General features: G+C 36.2%; 1 protein-coding gene across 9 annotated transcripts in view; it reads right to left on the reverse strand.

The window, feature by feature from the left end:
* SMAD2 (SMAD family member 2) overlaps positions 1-12,427 on the reverse strand; it is an 89,501-nt gene that overhangs the window by 41,138 nt on the left and 35,936 nt on the right. The window lies entirely within an intron of this gene.

Raw genomic sequence — 12,427 nt, forward strand, 5'->3', positions numbered from 1 at the left:
CACTACAAATATAATTGAAAGACACAAAATAGACTGTAGTATTGAATTACAAATGTTTAAATGTCATTTATCTATCACATCACTGAAAACACTGTGACTGCTTTGATTAAACTTAAATTCTTCATCAATGATTAAGAATAACAGCCTTTCATGTGCCTCAAAATCCAGTCTCTTCCCTATATTTTGATCGCAAAATGTAGACAATCCTGATTGAGAAATAAGTAGGTGCAAATGATTTTTTAAGTTGCTGTATTACAGATGCAAAAAAAACTGTCTCTCTTGAAAACTTGAGATATTCTTGAAAAATTGAAAATATAAAAGAAATACAGTAAGAAATTTATTTCAAAAACGTTGAATCTTCAGTAGCTAGTAAGTGCTCACATTCCATCATAATTAAGGCACAACTGGGCAGTAATTAAATCTAGCCACAGCTTAACAGGATTCTTAACTGGTTTAAACCTTAGCTGTGTAAAAATGTTTTTCAATTTTATTTTGTAGTAACAGTAACCATTCAAAAACAGAGTCACCAAATGTGCATCCCAGAAATCAGGGTTTTATTCTAAGTTTCAAATCAGAACAGAGCATGTCTACATTCCAGATACCTGAGCTGTACACAGCTCTAAGTAGAGCTCACCACGCAATGCTGTGGTACTCTTATAATTTTATAAGAATATACACAAAACAATTTTAAAAAATAAACTCATGCTGAGTCTTTCTAATCAATAACACAGTAAATTCAAATATACATCCAGGTATCAGACCTTGGCTTTATTCCAAGGTTTCAGATGCTCATGTAACAAGCACAATTTTAACAACTAATTCCATTATCGAAGTTTGTGGAAAGCTCTGTAGAGCTAGGTCCCTACACGTTCTTAAGAATCAAGCAGTCTTGGCCTGGACAGCAAAGTGAGGCCCCCATCTATCTCTACAAAATAATTAAAAAATTAGCCAGGCATGGTGGCACAAGCCTACAGTTCCAGCTACTTGGGAGGCTGAGGCAGGAGGATGATTTGAGTTCAGAGTCTCAGGCCAAAGTGAGCTATGATGCACCACTGCACTCCAGCCTGGGTAACAGAGAGATCCCAGTTTAAAAAAAATAAAACATAAAAGGATCAAGCAAACTTTTGGGGAGAAATGCCTCAGAAAAAAAAAACTTAACAGTTTCCAAGTATTTATTCAAACTTCTCAGATATTTCAATCAACAAGCTTTCCATCTTCTCCTGAGTTCTGTATTACAAAAATTTCAAACATCCTATAGAGTTACAAGTAAGCACCCTACATATTAATCAGCTAGATTCTGCAATTAAAATTTTTTTTCTTTGCTCTAACATCTATTTACTTAACCTCTCTTTCCATCTCTTATTTTTTGGAACGTTAAACATAAAGTTGTACCTGAGCATCCTGGGCAACATGGTCAAACCCCATCTCTACCAAAAATACAAAATATTAGCTGGGTTTGCTGATGTACGCCTGTGCTCCTAGTACTCGGGGCCAACCCGAGGCTTGACCCCAGTAGGTGGAGGTTGCAGTGACTGCACCACTGCACTCACTCCAGCCTGGGTGACAGAGCTGGACCCTGTCTCAGAAAAAAAAAAAAAAAAAAGCTGCAGATACCACAAATCCAGACACTTAAGAATGCACATTAAGTAGAGTTTGCTGTTCTTTTTTACTTTAGGTAAAATTTGCATAGCATGAAACACATCTTAATGGTACCACCTGAGTTTTCTCAGATGCATTAAGTTTATACTTTTCAACCCTGTTAAGATCATCACCCACGTCCTTTCTCAATGTTTGCCACCCATTCCCCCATCCCCAAAGGCAACCACTAATCTAATCTGATCTTTTCTCACCGTAGGTGCAGTATCTGCTGGAAAGCCTATGAATGGAATATGGTACATATTCTTTTGGGTCTAGCTTTTTTGACTCAGCATGATTTTGAGATTCATCCATGTTAATGTATATGACTTTTTTTTTTAAGTGCTAAGGAGTTTTTCATTACTTGAACAGGCACAATGTTTAGTCATTCTTATATTGATGGACACCTGACCTGTTGCCAGGTTTTAATTATTGTGAATAAAGCTGCCATGAACATTCAAGAAAGTACGTCATTTTATGGAAATGATGATGTCAATCAGGCATGTCCGCATTTGACAAATGAGGTAATGGAAGCACAGAGATAAAGTAACATGTCTAAGGTCCTACAGCCAGCAAGTGGCAGAGACAGAGGCCACATTCTTAATCACCAACATTATTCCGCCTCATATAGTTACTAATAAGAAACAAGTAATATAAACATAACAAATCAAAACTAAAACAGTAACACTGGTATAGTATCCCAGGTATATACAACATTTACAGTACATGTTTAATTATAAAAACTGAAGATTTCACTGTAAGAGGTATCTTCTCAGGAAATAAAATTTCTTTGGACAAGTAACTTGATAGAGCCCTTCCAAATTAAAATAAGCTTTGGTTTCCAAATATTAATAACTAAATAAAAAATAGGGGGAAACAACAGAGCTTACACAGTCACAGTCCAATAAGTTACACAGTGCTTTAAGAATAAAATTGACACTTCTACTCATCTTAGATATAGTATAGCCTTTCTTAGGAGGAGGGCCAGGTGATGACTGAAAAAAACTTTCTCAATATTTTTCACCTCTACCTCCAAATGTTGTATTAAAAACTCTACTTTGAGATACTGCTTGATATTTCTGCTGCCTTTGAAAAAACATCTCCACACATATAAATCTCCACTATTGAAAAGATTTAAATATCAATTCTAAAAATGGTTGCTTGAAATATTTCAAGCCCTTCCAACTAGAAACTTTTTACTTAAAAACTAGCACTGAAAGGTTACAGGTACATTTACTTTAATAACACAGCTTATCAATTTTCTAGATTTAGTCATATACATTATATATATTTGTATATGTAAATACAAATATATATATATATATATATGTATTTTAGTTTTTCAAGACAGTCTCATTCTGTTGCCTCAGGCTGAAGTGCAGTGGCACAATCTTGGCTCACTGTAACCTCTGCCTCCTGGGTTCAAGCAATTCTCATGCCTCAGCCTCTCAGATAGCTGGAATTATGCCACCTGGCCTGGCTAATTTTTGTGTGTTTAGTAGAGACAGGGTTTTGCCATGTTGGCCAGGCTGGTCTCAAACTCATGACCTCAAGTGACCCACCCACCTCGGCCTTCCAAAGTACTGGAATTACAGCATGAGCCACCGTATCTGGCCAATATATGCATTTTTTTAACAATTAAATGTATTTTAAATGACAAAAGAAATAAATATAAGTACATGTCATTCTAATCTTAAAATAAGTGCATAAAAATCTGGAATACATGGCTGGTCTCTATATCTGTGGGCTCCATATCCATGGGTAGAAAATACTGGAGGAAAAACTCTATTTAAAAAAAATACAATACTAAAGAATACAGGCTGGGCATGGTGACTCATGTCTGTAAGTGAGGCTGAGGCAGGCAGATCGCTTGAGCCCAGAAGTTCAAGATCAGACTGAGCAACATGATGAAACTCTGTCTCTACCAAAAATAAAAATTTAGCCTAGCATGGTAGCATGCACTTGTAGTCCCAGCTACTGGAGAGGCTGAGGTAGGAGGATCACGGGAGCCCAGGAAGCTGAGGTTGCAGTACGCCAAGACTGCACTACTGCACTCCAGCCTGGGCGACACAGCCAGACACTGTCTCCCTATCCACCTCCAAAACAAAATATATGCGGGGATGTACACAGGTTATTTGCAAATACAATGCCATTTTATAAAAGACACTTGAGCTCTCCAGATTTTGGAGTTATGGGGTATCCCAAGGATGACTGTACATCAAACATAAAACAAGGATTGCAATACAGAATATGATTTCATGAAATTCAACTTTTTATACAGTTTTATAATGCTTAACTGATTGTGATGTTTTTGTAATCTGACAATGTTTGAAAATTAGCATCCCACAAAATAAAATCAACTCAAATTTGTACAGCACTCTGAATATGATAAACAGCTTTCACACAGAGGTTATGTTTAGATAACATGTTAAAATGTTTAGGCAAATGTTTAAGCACATAGATTAATGTTTTATGGCTGTGGATGCAAACTATATAAGGCATCATATAAAAATTATAGGAAAACCCTTTTAAATTACTTAACTTCATTATAAATTTTCGTTCAGTATCTCTCAATTTCCCTATCATCCTCAATATAAATATAATCTTCTGTCACCGTCCTCAGCCCTCATTGTACTAGCAAATTTCAGAGAAATTATGTGTGTGTGTGTGTATATATATATAAAGCCATAAAGATAAGCAAAATTCTAAAACACAAAAGGCTGAGGTGAAGAAGTTAGAAGTCTCCTTACATATTTCAGTTCTAATTTAAGTGTTATTAGTGATCATCACAGTTTCATAAGAGCACGAAGACCATTTCACAGTGCTTCCCATCATAACCCAAAGGCAGAGCTAAAAGTTGGATTTTGAGAGTAAAGGCTAAACTAACGCTTCAAGGAAAATGATGATAATAGAAGAAAATTGTAGTTTTAACTTTTCGTTGAAAAGAAAGCAACCAGTGTCACGACTGCATGTAAAAAAAAAAAAAATGCTTTTGTTAAAATGGCATGTATTTCATGCAGACGCACGTAACATCCCTCTGTTCTCCCCTCTCCCTGTCCCCAGCAACCACTAAATTTGGAATTCTAAACTTTCAAAAGGAAGATACAGACAGCTCATGAAACAAGCTGGACTTAGTGAGCTCCCTCCCGCCACCACTCTAGTCATTGCTCTCCAACAAGCAGCTCTTCTCAAGAGGCTTTTATCCTGTCTGCACAAAATCTCAAAAAGATTTCAACACCTTTCCAGTCATGTCCAGATATTTGTATTAATTTCTTCAGAAATTAAAAATCCAGCCTGAGCAAAGACAAAATCTTACTATCTCATTAATTCTTTGCACTCTACCTCTTTCAGTACTCCAGATATTATTTTAAAGGCCCCTCTAGGTTCTGAAATAGCAGGAAGAGGGTATCTGAGAGAAAAAGGGCACAATCTTATGTGGCTGGCTGGACTGTAATCTGATGCGACAGTCACGTGGTGGGGTCCTGCGGAGGTGAGAGTCTAAAAACTCTCTTACCTACAGTTAGTTCCTGATGCAGGAACTTCTCAGGCTGGTCTGCCTGGATCATTGTGACCCTCCAACCAAGTATGGCCTCTTGATCCTTTCAAGGAAAGCCAATTTCAATGATTATGTCTTACTAAAGTCTGTTTAGTCCATGGGGGTAATTCTTCTATCTCTGATCTATCAAACTCTGAAAAACTGCTGGTCACTCCCATTGTGTCATTTCTTCATTCTACTGATAAAAGGGCAGCACCAGCCTTTATCTCACTTTTTAGGCTTTTTCAGGTAGAAGTCAAGTACCAGTCAATTTATCTCTCAAACTTCAGCAGACACATGTCAAACTGAGAAGTTCTTGTCAAGTCCCTCAAATTGAATTAACAAAAAAGGGAGAAAGACCTTAACATAAACTACTCTCGCCAAAAAAGGTTCTGTGGGGTCCTTCTCCTGAACTCATGATCTTTATATAGCCTAGAGGTGAGTAATGGGTTTTAACTGTAGCAATGCTTGACTCAGGGAGTCTTTTTCTGCAAATTCTGCAAGAACACTGAAGCACCTCAATTTTGAATGTAGGTTATTTGCAATCTACTGTTCTCAGATTTCAGGTAAATCTCAGATTTGGTAAATACCAGAATAGTTCCTATTATAATATTCTGCTACAGTTCCACTTCCAGGTAAAATATAAGCAGGTCACAACAGTCCAATGTTCTTACTACAATAACTAGAAGGGAAAAAAAAGGAAGAAAAAAAAAAAAAACTTGCTCAAAAGACAATGGAGTTAACAAACTAGTGAGATCCATATGAACTAAAACTGCAGCACAGCAGCTTTCTAGGTGAACTGGCAAATGCCTATCACTTCCTCCCCTGCGGTCATGCGAAGATTCTAGGTGCAAGCTGAGGATGAGGCTTGATCTGAGAAAAGCAGCTCTCAGAAATAAAAAACAGAACTTCTGACAATCACAGGAGTATTCCTCCTCAAGATAATTATCAGATCTTAAAGCTGAGAGTAAAGAGCTCATACTTTGAAAGTCACCTCATACTTCAAAAAGGTAGAAGTGAATCTCCCAGTGTTTCAGGGGTTAGGTGACAGTCTGCTAAGCTTTCAACCAAAATCCCTGGAGAGCTTTGTTTGCAGAAAAGGTATAATCCAGTGGCAGACTAAACCAAATTAAAATGGCAATCTAGCCCCAACCCAGCTCAATCACTAATCAGATTAAAATGAGCATCCTCTCTGTCTACCTGATATAGGTAGGTAAGGTCAAATACTCTGGAGAATGCACCATTTACAAGATCTTTTATAAGTGAATTTTACATAATGTGCACAATATATAGCATACAATAAAAATTGTATGACATGAAAATGCAGGAAAATTTGAGGAAGAATGGACAGTAACAGAAGCAGACCAACAGACGATCCAGGTATTAGAACTGCCAGACAAAGGACTTTAAAGTAACTATCATAAATATATTAAGGAAATAAACAAAATGGATGGAGAATTTCAACAAGGACTTGGGATCTATAATACCAAATGAACATACTATAACTGAATATAGTATTTTAAATTAAGAACTCATGTAGGCTTAACAGACTGAATACAGCACAAAAACAGGACCACTAAACTCAAAGTAGATCAACAGAAAGTATCTACATTGAAAAAGAGAAAAAGAAAAAAAAACCAGCCTATAAGAAATGTTTTGATTTTAGTCTAAGTACAAGAGAAGATTTAAAGCAAGATATCCTAAACCGCTGTTTTGCTGTCATCTCACCTTTCCATAGTCTGTAAGTGGGTACTGTCTATCTCAGGCACTTTGGATAGTGATACATTTACTTATATTGCCAATGAGGACCACACAGGCCTGGAAGTACTCTACTACAAGACAGGAAGGGGAAGGAGTAAACAGTATGTTTTTTTCCCAGAACATAGTCAGTCACGTAAGAATGGCCTGGGTATGACATTTTGGGCTGGACAGCAAATACTTAAAAAAAAAAAAAAAAAATATGGCCTGGGTAGACTGGAATGGTTCCAGATAAGACTGGAAACAGACCAAGGATGTTGGGAAAACAAAAGATTATTGTTATTTTTTAAATGCCTATTATTTTAGCTAGGTTGACTCTTTTTCCTGAAGCTAATGTATTAACAGGATGAGAAAAGTCGATATGTTGTCTATTGCAACAGGTGTTACATGATGAAATTAAAGAAATTAATTAATTTGGGTATAATTCAGTAATTTTTGTAAGGGGACAAAAGTCCTAGGACAGGTAGGTATTTTCCCTGATAAGTGATAAAAATGTCCCATGTAAGAATGTATCATTATACACAAGGGACTTTGAATACTAGGGTCCTGGAACAGGAGCCCCCTCTAAATACTTAACTGTAAATGCAGGCACCAGATAAAGATCCAGGGTTTAGCAAAGTGCCTTCCAAAGTGTGTTTCAGGTGATCCTTGACTTCATCACAAGTGCTTTCACATTTACAAACACGGTATGACAAACTGGATGCTAAGGCTGATAAAAAGTCCCCATTCCCCATAACCTCAAAGTTCTAATTTGTATTTATGAAGTTTTATTGTTCTAATTGACTTTATCAACAAATTTTATACATTTAATAAATTACACATTTAATAAATTATACATTATGCAATGTTGCCTGGCAAAAACTTTTTCTAAGCAGAGACAATATATTTTAATGTCTAAATTCTCTTGGGGAAAAAATTGAAAGAAAACAAAGACCTGAAATATCTGAATTTTTCCAATTAATCATATTCCTAGCTATAATGTTTAACAGCTTATGAAGCTCATTTACATTATTCCAATGGACCCAGAAGTTATACTGTGAAGTACTCAGATAGTACTACTGCCTTTCACAGCTGAGAGGATAGTAAAAAGTACAGTCACATTCCACAGGAGCTACACTCATCAATACTGAAGAAGCTGACAAAAAAAAACAGGTTATCAAGCTTGAAATTCAGAGTTCTCTCCACCATAGTGCTTCATACATATTACAATACAGACACACACACACACACATGCCTATGTATGAGCGAGAAGAAAGAATTATCCTATTATGAAAAAGCACTCACTTAAGAATGAAAGAATACCATAGTTTGAGTTCAAAAATACTTCTCTTTAGCTAGTCCTGGTTATCTAGAGAAGAAAAAGGGTATGAACATGAAGTTAGAAATAAAAGATGATAGTTTTAATTGGAACTGCTCTATTCCAAGACAGTCTGCATAACGTTACTAATTACTCTGATGTTTAAAAGTTTGTAAGAAGCAAAACAAAATCCAAATGTTAATGGCAGCATTAAAAAGAAACATCCTGGAAGGATACATGAGGCACTACTAATATAAAGTTCACTACAGAGGAAAACTGGGTGACAAGAGAACAGGAGTGGGAAGGAGACTGATTTTTCCACTGTATAACCACGGTTGATTTTTCAGTTACATACACACTACTTTATGTTTTTAGGTAACTTTTTTTTTTTTTTTTTTTTTAAAGAGACAGGTTCTCACTATTTTTATGTTTTTAAGTAACTTTTTTATTTTTAAAGAGACAGGTTGCCTGGTCTGGAGTGCAGTGGCTGTTCACAGATGTAATCACCGCACTCTGCAGCCTGGAACTTCTGGGCTCAAGTGACTCTCCTGCCTCAACCTCCCAAGCAGCTGGGACTACATGTGTATTCCACCACGTCCGGCTAGTAACATACTTTTTGAAGGCAAAAATAGTCATAAACGTACATATATCAAAAGAGAATGCTAAAAAAATAGAATTGCTCTGTAACAGAAAAATTGACTTTAAAGAAAAAAGAATAGTCTTGTCATAAAGAGACAAGAATTAAATTGCCCAAAGTCCTATTTACTCATTTAATTGTGTTGGCTATAAAAGTAATATACTTTTATATATAAACATTAGGAAAAAACTATAGGACTTTTCAAGATCATCCATAGTCACTTCTAAAAATTTGGTCAATTAATGTCTAAAAGTTTCATAACTATTAACATTTTTAGAAGTATGCTTTATCAAGCTAAGAAAACTCCCATTTCTAATTTGTAAATATGAATAGGAATGTTACAGAAAGCCCTTTGTGTATCTGTAATGATCGTAAAGTGCTTCTTAAATATGATTTTGCCAGGCTAGTCTCAAATTCCTGACCTCAAGCAATCTGCCTGCCTCAGCCTCCCAAAGTGCTGGGACTATAGGCGTGAGAACCGTGCTTAGTTATGTTTTTGTGATTTTGTTTTTAATAAACCACTGAACTCTAGTTTGATATTTTATTTATAACTTTTGCATCTATGTTTATAAGAGTGGTATGAACTTCTCTTTTGTTATCCTTGTTCAATTGTGGTATAAAATAAGCTCAGTGTTCTTTATTAAAGAAACTAAAGGTTAGGATTGGATTTTTTTTTTCTAATTCACTGTTATTAAAAACAATTCAGATTCCAATGGACTGGTGGAAAAAAAGGAAAAACAACACTGAAATGAACATCAGAAATCTTTGACAATATTCTGATTTTTTCCTTAGGATGAACGATCAAAAATGTGTTTACATAGTCAGCGAACCACCCTACGGAAGTCCTTGTAATTTATGCATACGAAAATAAATTTTGCATTCCTATACATTTATGTGTAATTATTATAATATTGCCATTTTAGACCCCATAGTCCTCACATTTAACTTTACAGAACTCCATCCCTTACTTTTAACTTTACAGAATGTTTAACATTTCAGATTCCTTTACTTTTAACCTTACATCCCCACTGCAGTTTCAATTTTGCTTTATTGTGGATAATATACTGAAAGCCTTTTCCTTATGTCTGATTCTTTACCTAAATATAAACTGCCATTCTGGCTTCATGACCAAATTGTCTCCCATTCCTCAGACTCAAAAATGTTTGAGATGAAAAAGCTTCCTGAAATTTTTTATTATAGCTCACTGTAGCTTTTATTGAGGTTAAGTTCTACCTATAAATTACTGTCATCACAGAAAATGCTGGGAAGGAAGTAACAGTGACATATCTGTAACTACAGTTCTAAACTGCCAGAGGCAACAAGAGTAATAAGGTGAGGGGAGTGGGGTGATACAAAGCCAGGACTATGTTTCTGCCCTAACTTTAACCCCCCTCTAATATTAAGGGGCTGAGAGTAGACAGGAGGAACTGTTCAGTAAATAAAACATTTCAACAGAAAACATTTGCCATTTCTTATAATTAAGTAATTTGTTTCCTGTTCTTCATCAGTTGAACTTTATTGTATTTTTTGGCTTATAAAACCATAAAGGTACTTTATTAACATTTTACTTGCAATTTTGAGTAAACGTGCTTATATTAAATCCACTGTGTATCACATTTTGAATAATTCTATTTAAGCTAAGGTTTGGATTTATCCATAACAGACCTTTTCCATCCCATTCCCCACCTTTTACACTCTACATATAAATGAGTTCCCTGAATTCCAACTAAATTGCTTACGTTTAAGTATGTTTCGTAGTTAAGAAATCACTAATAATCTGACAAAACTTAGTTGTTCTACTAAAAACAAACTTCATAAAATATATGACACCAAGCTATAGTGTGCAAAAAGTTAAAAAATTTTTGATAGACCACAATCAGTAACAAATCTCAATTTTTGCAACATCTAAAATCATCAAGCAGGTCAAAGGGCAGAAAAAAAAATGTTTTTAATGATGAAGCAGCTCTAGTATATGACCGCTCAGAGAGCTCTATCTCCAAATGAGGCTGTTTAAAAAAAAAAAAAAAAAAAAAGGGAATAAAAGAGTCATGATGAAGGTGACCTCAGACCTCCACAGGTTAAATACCAGCACTGGCCAATTTTAATACTGTTGTACTTCCTTAAAAGATTAGACCCTCTCAGGCTCTGCTCTGTGGATAACCTCACTGCAATGAACTTGAGCCTTGTTGGAAGTTGTACAAAAACATGGCTCTATCTCTCTGCCTGTATCACATAGCTCCCTTCGATCAAGTGATAACCTACTAACCCGTCTCCCAGCCTCCATTCCTGACAGCCTCACAAGGAGTTTTCTCACTGCAGCCCACATTACACTTGAAATTAATCTGACTTCTGAGCCTTCAGACCCTAAGGCACTTCAATGGCCCTCAACCTCACCAGTCACCCTCAGGTTAAGTGTGAACTCTCACAGAGCATGCAATGACTCCTTACTATCTCTACACACTCACCCCGGCCACTTACCACCCCTTACTTTATACTCTAAGGACACCAACTTGCTTGGAACACTTCACCAGTATACACCACTGCACTACATGTGATGAAACAGGCTTCTCCTCTAATTCCTCCTTTTCCATACTCAACTCAAGCACTAGTATTCCTCCAGAAGGAAACTTTCCACAAGCTTCCTCCCCAGGTAGTCCCCCTGAGCATACTTCTAACATCTACCATGTCTTATAAACTTTTTCTTTTTTAAAAAAATTGATCTCCCTTACTAGAAAGCAAACAGTTTAAAAGCAAACATTGTATCTTATCTCCAGTGAGGAAGAGCATACCAGGCACGTAATAGGCATGTGATAAATGGTTACCTAACTGAAATGCCAGGTACTACACAATGAAAAATAGAGCCTGACTTCTCAGCCAGTTCACCAGCAAATCCTCAGTTCCACTTCTAAAACCTATGCGCTAGCACAGACACAGCACAGTCCAGCCTCTATCATTTTGCATTTAGATTCCTCAGACTCCTAATTTTCCTGCTTCTATCCGCCCTACCACACATTCCATTATGCCCTCATTTGTCTCCAGCACCCAGAAAAATTTTGGTTAAAATGTGAATTTCAAAAATCCTCTTCAAAATCCATCCAAATAAACTTATTTTCTTTCTGTTATATTTAGACTAACATCCGAACTCTCACCATGCCCTAGGATGTCCTATACAAGCCTTGGGCAAGCCCATCTATTCTGGGCTCCTTTTAAATCTTCTAATACAAGAATCCCACCTCAGTGTTTTCACACTGTCTCTTCCCTCAGTTGGCTGCTGCTTCTCGAAGCTCTACTCAAACAACACAATCCAAGCCAAAGCAGCTTTTTAATTCTTCAAATTATTCTATCATATCACTGCATTTGGCTGCCTTCTTTGCACTCATTACCATATCAAATCACAATTAATTTGTTTACTTGTTTACTATATATTTCTATCCCTTAGGAAGGCAGGAGTTTTGTGTTTTGTTCATCACTGTATCTCCATATGTCTAGAAACAGTGCCTTCTACACAGCAAACACTCAATAAGCATTTGTAAAACAAATGAACAAACTAAAAAAGCAACCTTTA

Source organism: Sapajus apella, unplaced genomic scaffold (genome assembly GCF_009761245.1).
Source record: "Sapajus apella isolate SASKATOON/1434 unplaced genomic scaffold, GSC_monkey_1.0 scaffold109, whole genome shotgun sequence".
NCBI lineage: Eukaryota > Metazoa > Chordata > Mammalia > Primates > Cebidae > Sapajus > Sapajus apella.